The sequence below is a fragment of the Zosterops lateralis genome, assembly GCF_965231275.1.
Source record: "Zosterops lateralis genome assembly, chromosome: 2".
NCBI lineage: Eukaryota > Metazoa > Chordata > Aves > Passeriformes > Zosteropidae > Zosterops > Zosterops lateralis.
Genome location: NC_139763.1, coordinates 109,019,196 through 109,032,537, shown reverse-complemented (window position 1 = coordinate 109,032,537; position 13,342 = coordinate 109,019,196). Strand labels below are relative to the sequence as shown.

Below are 13,342 nucleotides of genomic sequence, written 5' to 3'. Positions count from 1 at the left end.
CACTGCCTCACCTTAAAAACAGTTATGAACCATCCCTGAAGGCCAGTTCTCAGTCAAAAGCACAAATACTCCCAAAATGAAAGGTCAAAACTCATCACGTTCCTCTCTTCAAAGAACATACATTCCATACTCACACATCTGCAGATCCAAACCTCACTGAACTTCTGAAGACATTGGAAGAAGATAAGAGAAAGAAAACATATAAAAGGAATAATTATCCTCTTTTCCCTCAAGCGAGAGCATGGTTACATGCTTAACACAGGCATCTACACAATGAGAGCCATAAACCCAAATTCATACTCCAGGCTTTAGGCTAGTTATCCCATCTCCTGGATGAAATGTGCCACATAAGAAACCTGCAGATAAAAATAACCCAGAGCAACAATCCTTTCAAAACTGTTTTGAAAGCAAGAAGAGCATCCTATTCTGTCAGCGAGCCAGAGATTCTATGCAGTTAAAAAGGACATAAACACTTACATCGAGATGAAGCAGTGCTGCAAGCCACTAGTAGCAGAACTCCATGTACTTTAATCCCAGCAAGAGCACCAAGCAAAGAGAGATAAAACTCAACCTCCAGCCTTTGCTCTATAGCACCTGCCCATTAACCAATCCCAGCGAGATGGAGTCAGAGACTTTTCTGGAGAAGGCTGCCTGTGAACCTGCTCCACCCTTCCCCTGAGTTTTAATTCACACTCTCTGATTAATACATCTGTGCCAGAAGCTGAGGACTGCATGGCCTAGTGGGGAGCAGCTGCCCTTTCAAGGTTAAATCAGTTAAAGCTAATTGAACATGAGAAACTCAAACTGCAAGCGGGATGGCTCATGCAGGGATGTTAAGAAAAGAGAGGACATGTTAAGTTTTTAAAAAAAAAAAAAAAGGTTTTACATAAGGAAACATAGTAGGGCCTGTAGGACACATAGACCTGAACATTTAACAAAATGGAAGGTGCCCAAGGATGAATTTAGGAGGGGACTGTTACATTTGAAGTTTCAGAGCAGGAACAGTGGGTGCTGATAAAGAATAGCTGATAGCTAAGAGGCTTTGGTATGTGGCAGGTGATCCAAGAGAAAAAATGAGAGTAGGTTTCAGCTTTTGGAGAAAGGAGTGATGGCTCTGTGAAATACAGTGGAAGCTGGGTTTTTTCATGGACTGCTAGGTGCTTTAGTCATTCTGTCATGACAGACAGAAGCTAAATACTCTTAAAATCCTAATGTTAAGCGCCAAACTCCCTTATGTCCTTTTTTTTTTTCTTTCCTACTTCAGAACAGATCTTCTGGCCAAATTGTGATTGGGCCCAGATGAACAATCTGAATTGGAATTACTTTATTATGGATGGTATTCATCTAATAATGAACCATTACTCACCATTTTATATTCTCATATTCCTATCAATGATCTAGAAAAGAAAGGTTTATCTACATCCTGTCCATTTCATTTAGGATGTAGTTCTCAAGCTTTCATTTGCAGATCACCAGAGGCACAGAGAGTAGTTCTTTGTTTTTTTAAGGGAATCATTGTTCTGTACATAGTGAGGTTTTCTAGGAGTCATACTTCATAATGACTCTTAGAAGTTTTTAGGTGATTTCATGACCAATTAATCTGAAATCCCTGTACAGTTTCTTTTTTTTCCTGTGCTTGAAATAGCAGCTCCACGTCTGTTGCTGGTAACTTTAGAGGGATTATTCAGCTTTGACCACAACTTATGAAACAGTAGGAAATAAAAGAGGCCGAAATGAAATGAAAAAATATGTTTTGGTCTGCAAAACTTTCAGCCAACAGGGGAGATTCAATATTAGTAAATGCAAAACCTAGTGGGCAAGAAAATGGAAGAATATATACAGAAAGAGGCAAGCATCATAATCAATATAAATAAAAACACAACAAGGAAATATTATCTTTTTTTTTTTTTTAATGGCAGAAAGGATTTAAATCCAATACAATCTTTCAAAAATTGTTGATTATTTGGAAGATTCTTCGGAAGATTCTTCTGCCTGTTATAAAACCTGCAGGGGGGAAATTCTACACAAAATCTTGATGTCTTCATTAAGGCATTATCTATTCTAAGAACATTCGCAATTATCATGATCATCATTAGCATGTTTTATGGCATGTTCATTTGTTTTTCCTCCTTCTGAAATGTTAATCAAAGATTAAATTTACTGTAAATCAATCAAAAACATTTTCTTCATTTTAACTTTAATCACGAAGTGTTGTAGTGTTTAATAAATGAAATATAAAAATACTGAGTCATTGTTGTTGATTCTTTTAATAATAATAATGTGGAAAACCTTGACATTTATAGCACTACTAATTTGAGCATAACTTGAAGTTACTTTTATTTTTTAACCAATGTATTTTGTAAAAATATAACTTCGTTAAAACTTTCTACCTCACTAACTTAATAATGCACCTGAAAACTGAAGAATTTGTATATTAGAAAGTTTTTCCTAACCACAAAAAAGACCACTGAATTAAAATGAGCAGACTAGTTCATGAACAGCTTCCCTTAAGGAATAAACTGATTTAAAAATCAGCTTTAAACAAAATTAATTTCAATTACTCTTCTGGCTGCATTGTTAGAAATATTTGGTAAAATATTGTAATCTTATTCTTACAATTGAAAAAAAAAAACCAACTTCTACATAAATCAGGCACAAATTCCCTGATATCCAAGTACTGTGAACATTCCTCAAAATCCAATGTTGTCATGCATATAAACATTTAGCTGGAGTGTGCACAGAGAAGACTCAAATCCAACTTCAATAATATTGCCACGGGTTTGGAAAGTGAAAGTGTACTTTATATTAATTTCATGACAATAATGTTGTATGGCCTCAGAAGGAGAGAGCACGTTCTGAGTGACAGGAAATTTTAACTGTGTTTGAAAGTGTGGTGAGCCGACCTTGTCTGGCTGGCAGATGCCCACCCAGCCACTCTCTCACTCCCATTCCTCAACAGCACAGGAGGAGAAAATGTGGAAATGCTCATAGGTGAAGATGAAAACAGGGAGATTTCTTATCAGTTATCACCATGAGCAAAACAGACTTCATTTGGAGGAAATTAATTTGATGTATCACTTGTGGGATAACAAATGGAGTGGGAGAAATAAACTCAAACCACATCACGCTACCATTATATCTTCCTTCTTCCTTGGCTCAGCTTCATTCCTTTGTGGCATCTCCTCTCCCCAAGCAGTTCAGGGAGATGAGGCAAGGGGAGTTGTGGTTAGTTCATAACAATTTGACTTTGCTGCTCCTTTTTCCCCCTATAGTTCCCATGCTCTAGCATGAGATCCCTCCCACTGAAACCTTCACAAACTGCTCCAGGGTGAGTCCTTCCCACGGGCTACAGCTCCTCAAGAACTCCTTCAGCATGGATCCTCTCCAAGGGGTGAAGTCCATCACGCAGAGACACCCCCAGCATGGATCCTCCACAGGCTGCCAGAAAACCAGCTCCTGTGTGGGTTCCTCTTCTGCCAGGAGCTTGCTCCAGCATGGAGTTCTCTGTGGGCTCTTATCCACTGCCCAGTGGTTACAGGGAATCCCTGCTCTGCCACGAGGCTCTCAAAGGCTGCATGGACATCTGCATCACCTCCCGCCCCTGCTCATTCTCTCACCACAGAGCTCAAAGAGCTGCTCCTCACACTTTGCCCTCAGTTCCCACTGTTGGGCAGCACTTTGTCCTTCCTCACTCTTTGCCCTGTCTCAGGGCTTTCCCCCTGTTGTGACTGTAGGGCTCAGCTGTGCCCTGGAGTCACTCTGGAGCCCTGTGTGTCTGGGGCACAGGGAGCATTTCCCTCTGCAGTCCTTCAATGCACAGTACTCTGAGCCTTTAACTTTCAGGCTTTTAATAGAATAGTTGAATGTCATCAAATTAGGCAGTTTCTTGGTAGCATAAAAAATGATAAAATAATTTTCCCACTCTTTTTTTATCATATTGTTTTTTGTCCATGCTCATTTCAGCATAAAAGTGCTTCCTTCATGCTACACTTTAACTCCAAATTACCATCCACCTTCAGCTAAGGAATTGGAAATCGATGCCTAAAACATTATATTGATGACAAATAAATGATAGGCAATTCACAACAAGCAAACTGAAAACTTTTAGACAGAAAATCAGCATAAATTTTTGTGTACATAGCAATAGAAAATAAGCTACATTCTAGGCTTCCTGAATTATATGCAGATTCTTATTTCAGAGTAGAGAATAATTTGTTCAGAGAATATTTATTCTATCCCTACTGTGTTGATCAAGTTATATAAAAGTGTGAGATAACCTTGATTCAGATACCTGATAAGTAGTCAGCACAGAATATAGATCTGAGAAAATCCTGTGTGAATGTTTGTTATCTCTTATGGCTTGGATCTGGAGATAAGCTGAAATACAGACTGTGTTGGAAGACAATAAGCAAACAAAGAATTGTTTGTTGAGCATGCTGATAGCATGATGAACAGATCAGTTATTAATACTAAAAGTCATCATACATAGGATATGCACAAAGCTCCCAAAAGGTAGAGGTGGAAGGAAAATAGTTTTCCTGTTGTGCCTATATTAAAATTTTCTATTTTCTGGATATTATTTTTTCACAGTGTAACAAAGACGATGGGAAATATCTCCATTAATGAAAATATCAGAGTATATGCTATCTCTAGGTTTTGCTCATTGCCAGATATCCAGGCTGCAGAGGACAACTTAATGTACAAAATAAAATAATTGGCTGAATGTTGAGAACTGAGAATTTTATCTAGAGACAAAATTGTAGCTCCCCAAAATTTATATCTGAGGGTCCAAGCAATGAAAGTGCTTGGTAAATTAAAATCTGGAAAGGGAATTATGTACCAACAATTAAGTTCCTGAAAAAATTCATAGCTGTAATTCATTTTTTCTTACCTGAAAAAGAGGTTTTGAAATAACAGAATGAGAAAAAAAAATTCAGTGTTTCCTTTTGTAAAAACTAATGAAGACAAAAAATCTTAGTCATAAATACCAAGTTTGACCTGCTCTGCCCAAGCCCTTTTTTCCCTCTGCAATGGAACAACACTTAGAAGGAAAGGTTTCCACAGCCAATTGGCTAATTGGAGTGATCTGAAGAGTTCCTATAATGCAGTTTGCATTTCTTCACACTTCAGTGTCTCATCATTTGTCAGTGAGCACAATGAGCAGAGAGCAGAAGACAGCCAAGGCAGCAGACGTGACAACGAGCTCTGGCAGAGGAACGGAGGGCTACAATTAGGTGGGATCCAGAGGCTGTTAGTAGAGGCAGCAAGGCAAATTAGTAGGGTAAAAAGGTGATCTATTATTCCTTAGAGAACAGTGCTGCAATTATTTTCTCTCTCTGTATGGCAGGTCCTCCCCACCACCCCTCACAGCTTTTTAATTTTGTCATAGAATTAACTGAGTGAAAGTTCTGTCAGGGTTGCACCTCATATGGCTGGTGAACTTCTGTCTTATATTTCACAGACAGAAATTTGGTTGCACTCACTGTGCATTATTTGTGGAGACTTTCAGATGTTTAGAATGAGTGTGTCTCATTAACAGAGTAATAGGAGGTGCTGCCCCACCATGTCACTGGAGTCAGAAAGATCCTATAGGTCACACAAAGTTTGCATGTATTTCTCTTTCCCTATGCAGACAAAGCTTGTGGGCAGACAAAACATGAAAAATCTTTCTGGTCCATTAGCCCTACAACTTAGAAATATGATGGAAATGAAAGGAGAACTCCTTGGTAGGTTATCCTTTGCATTTTGCCATAAAGTTCAGTATTTTGGGACTTCTCCTGTGTCAGTGTGTCAATCACTTAGGAAATGCATGTTTCTAAAACAACTGGATGTTACAATATAAATAGCAATACACATTAGGGAGTAGCAGCGATAAATGCTAAGATGGGAAGTAAAATTTTAACTATTATAGATAGAAAATGCAAGTCACTGCAATATGGCAGAAATAATGGATTCCACTTAACTTGGGATAGCTGAGTAAGCCTGATGCCTGACAGCCATTACCAAGTCTGGGCTGAAAATTCTCAGCTGGAGAAAACCATCTGGTGAGCACCACACAAACAAAACTGAATGCCTTGGAGCACTTGGAGCATGTGGGCAACAGCGAGCAAGAGGCAAAACTGGAGTTTGGGAAATAGACAGCATTTCAAGCCAAGTTATTCAGACTGAGTGATTCATTTCTATACACACTTCAGCCTTGTAGAAACACCAGCACAGATCCTGTGTCCTGAAATTATACTGAGAAATACACTTTTCTGTGAATAACTTAGGGAATGAGACATTCAGTGGAAATCAGAGCAATGAACCTGACCTTAAGACAATCCTGAAACTGAATACATCTCTTCAACCTATCAGAAGGAAAATCAAAATATCAGATATGTTTTCCAAACATTTCTAACCAGAGAAGTATCTTACTTGGAGATAAGTCCTATAATCTTCAATGATAATGATGATGATGATAATAATAATAATAAATATGATTTATTTGGAATTTTTTTTTCACTGATATATTGAAGGGATAGGATAAGATCCCACTATCAAGCTGCATATCTGTATCTGTATTATCTATTTTTAGTATCTTTGTATTTCTTAAGAGATTGTCACATGTAGAGCTTCAGAGTTCAAAGGATTATAAGCATAAATCTCCAAAAACTGGAAAAAAATAAAGAAAAAAAAGAGAAAAAATTCTTATTCCAAGATTATTTGTTGTATTTTTGGGTGGGTTTTTTTGTTTGGTTTTTTTTTTTTTTTTTTGGTGTTTTTTTGTTTGTTTGTTTTTTGGTGTTTTTTTTTTGTTTGTTGTTGTTTTTGGGGGGTTGTTTGATTTTTGTGTTTGTTTGGTTTGGTTTTGGATTTTTTGTTTTGTTTTGTTTTGTTTTTTTGTGATAAGACATTTCCAAGAAATGTAGGTAATACTTTCAAAATCGTGCTAGAGCCCAGGCTAAAGCCAACAAACAAAAGTCTTTCTGAAAGGATTTAGACATAAAATAAATGGTTGTATATCTGTTAAGTTATTGGGTTTCTAAATTCATAAGTTCACCTAACTAATCAGTTATATAATGCTTTGAACATTCTTTTGTGACATCATACAAATCTAATGTTAAGTAAAACATATTACATGACCTTTTTAAAAAATTATTTATTTATTTATTTATTTATTTTAACTTTTTTTTTAATTCATGGATGAACTCCCTTTCATAACTGCCAAACATTGCAGAAAGAGTTCTACTCAAAATCTTTTTTGGACAAAAGATACCACAGATGTGGCTATAATGATTTACTTTTATTCCAATTAACATTTTAACAGTCTAACGGTGCAAATAATTAACTAATATTTTTAAAAACCCTCTTTGGTAATAAAACTGGCATGCAAAACTTCTGCATATTTACCCTCTCTTTTTTTTTTTGGTGCTAAATCTGTTTTTCTTTGGAAAAGCTTCAGTCTTGCTCAGTGACATTGGGAAAGGCAGGGACATTGAACAGTTTATTCCTTCCTTACTGGAAGGAACACCATATCCATAATGCCAGTTTCTCCAAAAGGGAGGGAAGATACATATTAGACCTTCTTATTTCAGGACAGAAAACATGGAATTATTTAGGCCTTTGAAAGAGAATAATCGAGTTGAGTAAGCAAATTTTCTAATATTTGTTCAGCCAAAGTATATTTAGTGGATTTTGTTTAGGATATCACAGTAAAGACACACTGGGGCAAGAGGCAGATTTCCCTATTGATCCACCCAATGTTCATTAAAATTTACTTTACAGCACATTGTGATTTGCAAAGTTTTTTAATGCTATTTACTCCATCTCCCAGATCAGGCCAGAATGCATTGAATAAATTGAATTTTAATGCACATGGGTTGAGTATCCATCTACACTTCACCCCACATTAAAGTTCACTTTGTTCATTGTCTTTCATCTAGTTGTTCCTCCATGTAATAGCAATCATATTCAAGTGAATGGGGATCCTTTTTTTTAAGATTTTCAAATGCGTGATCATCCTTTACTAAAATGCAAATGTATCTGCTTCATATCCCTCATCCACTAATTTTGTAAGTCTATCAAAAAAGCAATCAAATTTGAGTGGCATGACACGTTTTTTTCTTTTCTTTTTGTTTATACTAATACTGATTTAAAAAAATTAATGGTTTTCATTATAGCACCAAGATAATTCAATATAATGAAATGAGTACCCTATAATAGTGAAATACAGAATAAATACAAAATGTAAGAATTGGAACTTCATTTTAAGGTTGTGGGTAGCATTGAAATATTTCACTATAATCTCTATATTTTAGGAAAGCAAGTTAAATAATGCCATGTATAAAGATATTACCAAATAACAAAGAAGCAATGAACATTTTATTCTCATGGTAGGGTTTATCTGTTCTCCCACTCAAAGCCTGTGGGCCAAAATTCTTTTGAACAAAAATTATTCTGACACTGCCCTATGACATATGGAGGTGTTCAAGGCCAGGCTGGATGGGGCTCTGAGCAACCTGATTTAGTGGAAGGTGGAAAGTTGTCCCTGCCCGTGGCAGAGAGGTTGGAATTAGCTGATATTTAAGAACTCAGATTCACGAAATATTCTGAGTTGGACCCACCTGACCCGAACTCTTCTATGATTCTACAACAAATGAAAACATTGTCCAGGCAAAATTAATGTGATTCGTGCATTTTCTAAGGTTTTTTAATATATGTTCTGTTACTCTTGGCTGCTTTGCACCACAAAGATTTTAAAGTCAGGCATGATCATAAAGCAAGCCATAGATTTTTTTTTCCAAAGTTCTTTGTGAGAATTACTGGTTCTTTTCCTTGTGTAATGATGACACAAAGTTCAGTAAGTTGCAGGTAAACTAAAGTGTGTCTTTTCAAAGCATATGTGATTTTAATTGTAACAGATTAATTGCTCCCTTGGTAAGTTGCTTCACTGGAATACCACCCTAATTTGGTACAGCTGAATATTATCCCAAATTTGATTGTTTTCAAACTTCAGTTTTTCAACTATGTGTCTGTGTTTTTACTGTCAGTTTATGTAGCTTCCACTGGTCAATATCTTATTCCATGGTGGATACCTACAGCTCATGATCAAATCCTGCCTTAACCTTCTCTGCACAGAGGCAGAAACTACTGAAGTTTTTCAGTGACAGGTAAATATTCCAAACCTCACCTACAGTTCTTTTGAGCATTTTCCTATAATTGGCAGCATTTTTAAATTAATGAATTAATCATCTGCCACAGATATTCCTGACCAGGTACTGAAGTCTGGGGAGGAATAGGTAATGTTCCCAAACTATAGGAATAGGTAATATCAATATGTGAAGCTCTGAGTGCATGAACTGCTTCAGAGCGCTTCTATTTGCTGTCACACACACTGCAGCATCCAAAACACGAATGGGAATCCTCTCAGGGCATTTCTTGTCCTTGTGAGAACTCATGTGAGACCTCATAGGGGACCCCAAGCTGCAAAAAGATCTTTGGTTTATCTTTTGATTGACTGAAGACGAACAGACTAGTTGGAAGACAGAACTGTGTAGGAGATGAAATGGAAAAAAAGTATTAGTAATTTGCAGTTGTCACCCATAGCAATGAGATGAGCTGACAGTGCCAGGGCTGCAGTTGATTTCTCTTTTCATTGATGAGGAGTAACAGAGCTGCTTAAATGTCAGGCATAAACAAAGAATTAACACCACCTCAGCACCTACTGCCTCAACTCTGCTGGCTCAGTTCAGCATTCTGTGTCTTGGTTATGTTTCATGATTGTCAACAGATAGGAAATGAGTGACATAACTCTTGCATACTCTGACCTTTCTGTAGTAATTGAATGGGTGGGAATCTTCATAATGGAATTTTCAATTTTCTACTTTGGATTGAATTCTGAGGACTGCTCTGGTAAAGTTCTTTCATGGATCAGGCTGTGAGGGAAGTGTAGACAGAACCATTGCTGCTCCCAGCTTGCAAAGGACATCCCATGAAAGATTGAATGCTGCAGTTTGCTTTTTTAAAATTTACTTTCTTTACAAGGAAAGCCACTTACCTGAATTGTGGAGTAGTACATGTAGTATTTATTAAGAATGTAGCAGAAGAAGGAAATCAGGCTGGAAAAAAAACAGAAAAAGTTTAGCTGCAAAATCCAGTGTAAGTTAGTTGATGACCTCAGTAGTCTCAAGTAAATCCCTTTTATTTAAAAATATCTAAACGAGGCTTCTACATATACATATCTTGGTTTAGATTTAATTTTGTTTTTCTAACAGATTGTAGAATAGGAAATATTCCAAATTGAGATAAAGCACTCCTTTTTTGGATTTTGGATGGAGAAACTGTTCCAGCATGGATGGAGGATAACTGTTCAATTGCTGCAGCTAACCATAAACTTGAGCCTTAATCTAAGAGTTCTTCTGAGTCAAAACAACAGTAGAATTCATGAATGCAAGAGGTTGGGCAATTACATGACCTTGAGACCCCTTCCTACCTAAATTATTATTATTCAATAAGATATACTGCAGACATTAAATAAGACCTTTAACACTAGCTAGTTTAGGAAAGTATACTCACAGATGTAGACACTGAATATTTTGCAGTTACTTGCTTTACATTTTGAAATACCGAAAATTCAAATTATAATACAGAGCGTGATTTTTATTTTCAAATTAATTCTGCATTTGGGACTCCAAATTTGCATGTACAGAAAACTGATTTACTCAAATATTATATGTGAGGGATTAGGTTTTCTTTTCCTATGTAAAATAAACACAGAAAGCTCTGTAAATTCATATCAGACCTCTGTGACAAAGAAAAAAGCCTTCAAGAGAATGCTGATGGTGTTTGAATTTACTTAGCCCATACATTCCTCATATGAGATTTAGTCTATTTCTTCCTTTAAACCAAATCAAAGTAAAATGAGAGTTTTGATGAAGTCTTGAAATCTCATTGACTTTCTAGATCAAATTAAAGAAGATGGTAAAGAATATTACCATGGTTAAGGAATCCAATCTGTACTCTATTTTAATTTTGAAAAAAAAAATAAATTGTTCATTTATAATTTTGAAGAACACGAAGTAACAGAGTATTAAATGCCAAGTAAAAAGCACAGAAAGGAATATTGAAATATTAACTCACTTTAAGCATTTTCCATGCCTATTTCTACCTGAAATCTTAAATTTAGCTTGAATTTTACAGACTTTAGACTTAAAATCTTTAAGATTTAGTGATAGATAGTCTTTTGCAATCTATAAATGGAGTATTTCCTGAATATATAATAATGACAGAAGCCAAAGAGAGAATTTGAATTTGTGTGGGAACCCCAGGGGCAAGCAGAACTCAGTTCCCTACATATACAATTAGGTTAAAAAAAAAAAAAAAATAAATTACAGCACATTATTCTGGACTACAAAGTAATAATGAAGAACATGAAATTCAGATAGTCTTGTGCATACCTGAAGAGTTATAAATACGTTCAAATTTAACTCTCAGCTGGATATTAATTAGCAATTCTGTTTTATCCTTTGTATAGACAACAGTGCTTCTATACACTCCACCTTCAAGCAAGTACTTGTTCAAGCAGTACTAAATACCTCATATCAAAGAAACAAGTTTATTTTCAAAGTATTGACACACTGTATTTTGAGGGCTTTGAAAATCCTTGCTGCACTGAAGGCTGCTCAGCACAAACACAGAACCCGTGGAAATTTGGGTACTCAACCTTTGAAAAATCAATGTTCCTTCCCAAAAATACAGGTCTAAATAATCTATACACTGAATGAGAAACAACCAACCAAAAAACCAAAAACCAACACCAAAACCCACATGAGAACAACCACCCTGCACATTAAATATCCATTCATTAGTTACTTCAAATGTGAAAAGCAACAGTGACTCCTCTCTCATATTAAAACCGGGAAATTTTATACTGGAAGTAAAAAGGACAGGTGGTAAAATATGATGGAGTAAAATAAATGCTAAAGCTATTCTAGTCACTAATTAACCTTGCCTTGCTTGATAACAAGCTCAAGAACTGCTTTCCTCTGCACATACATATCAGAATTACACTGCAGAGAGTTTGAATGAGTTTGGGCTAATTTTGCAAAGTTCATTATGTTCCAGACTTAAAGGTCTTTTCGTGCAAAATAGAAGGAAATAATGTCAAATTAAGGGTTACATTTCCTTCCTAACAGGAATGTCATGTGCCTTGACTAGCCCAATGAATGCAATGGGTTTGAACATTTTTCTTCAGCATAGATTTCGACCCAGCAAGCATGCAAAATAAAAAAAAAAAAGACCTTTTCCAAAGCTGCTTTTAGACTGATTTGCTTCAAACACATCACAAAGAGATGATGATGAGACGTCTTAGTAGTCCTGCCCATCTCCCCCCAAATTTAAATATATATGACAGTACAGAATAGACATGTATTGAACTAAAAATTATCTTACTACAATTAAAATTTAGCTGTCATGTATACCCCAAAGAAACTGTAGGGTTTGAGGCATTGAACAAAGTTGTACAAAACCCTGCTTCAGATTCTATTCTTAAACTTCTCAGGAGCAAGTTATAATTTGCCAAAATTATTTTTAATTAAAGAAATTTACAAATTAATTCCTGTAATTATTACTAGCTCTGTAAATTGTTTAGAAGCTTTAATTTAGAACATTTAATATTCAAAATTCAAGCTGAATTGTGATTAAATGCAGTCCTATTTCTGCTTCTCTGCTGGATCAAAATAACTCTTGGAATGAATGATTTCAGAGTATTAAAAATACACATTTAACAGTTAAAAAGTGTGAAACTGCCTGATATCTACCTAAAGTTCAATTTCTTCTTGTTTAACATCTTCTTACAGCTAAGAAATACTGCTGGCAGAGGGCAAAAACTTCAGAAATTTGAAAAGAACTGAAAAGAGTTGCATAAGGAGTGCAGGTGAAGGTGAGAGATTTTAAGACCAAAAAATCAAATGCATGGAGGGGTGTGTGTGAGCAAGTTTGTCTGTTTTATATATTTGTGTTTCTACAAATCTTGGCATAAAACACATAGCTGCAGACACAAATTTGGTCAGGCATTAGCTCTGTACTCTTTAAGCATTTTTTTTACTGTTATATAATGTTTTGAAGCCCTAAGTGCTTTCATATTTTCACCATTTTCATTAAGTTTGACACAGATGTGTCCCCGGTTAGTGGCACATGGATTACCTGATCCATGGATTATCCGATCAGTTCCTGTGATGGAGTTTGTGCAGTGAGGAAATATCACCTTCTCAGTAACACCTCCTGAGGAGCAGTCAGAAAAGTCTGTGATTTTTTGCCACACATTCCTACAAAACAACTTTAGAAAAGTTGTTTTAGAAAAAAA

General features: G+C 35.9%; 2 long non-coding RNA genes across 5 annotated transcripts in view; both read right to left on the bottom strand.

The window, feature by feature from the left end:
- Window positions 1-3,651, bottom strand: part of LOC310905856 — a 137,495-nt gene extending 133,844 nt beyond the window's left edge. For all 4 annotated transcript variants that reach the window (XR_014589276.1, XR_014589277.1, XR_014589278.1 and 1 more), the window contains exons 1-2: window positions 3,132-3,651; window positions 4-164 (exon numbers count right to left, since the gene is read on the bottom strand). This is a non-coding gene — a long non-coding RNA (uncharacterized lncRNA). The remainder of the gene's footprint in view (window positions 1-3; window positions 165-3,131) is intronic.
- The window catches only part of LOC310905859, a 476,746-nt gene that overhangs the window by 249,386 nt on the left and 214,018 nt on the right, over window positions 1-13,342 (bottom strand). The gene's annotated exons all lie outside the window — the stretch shown is intronic.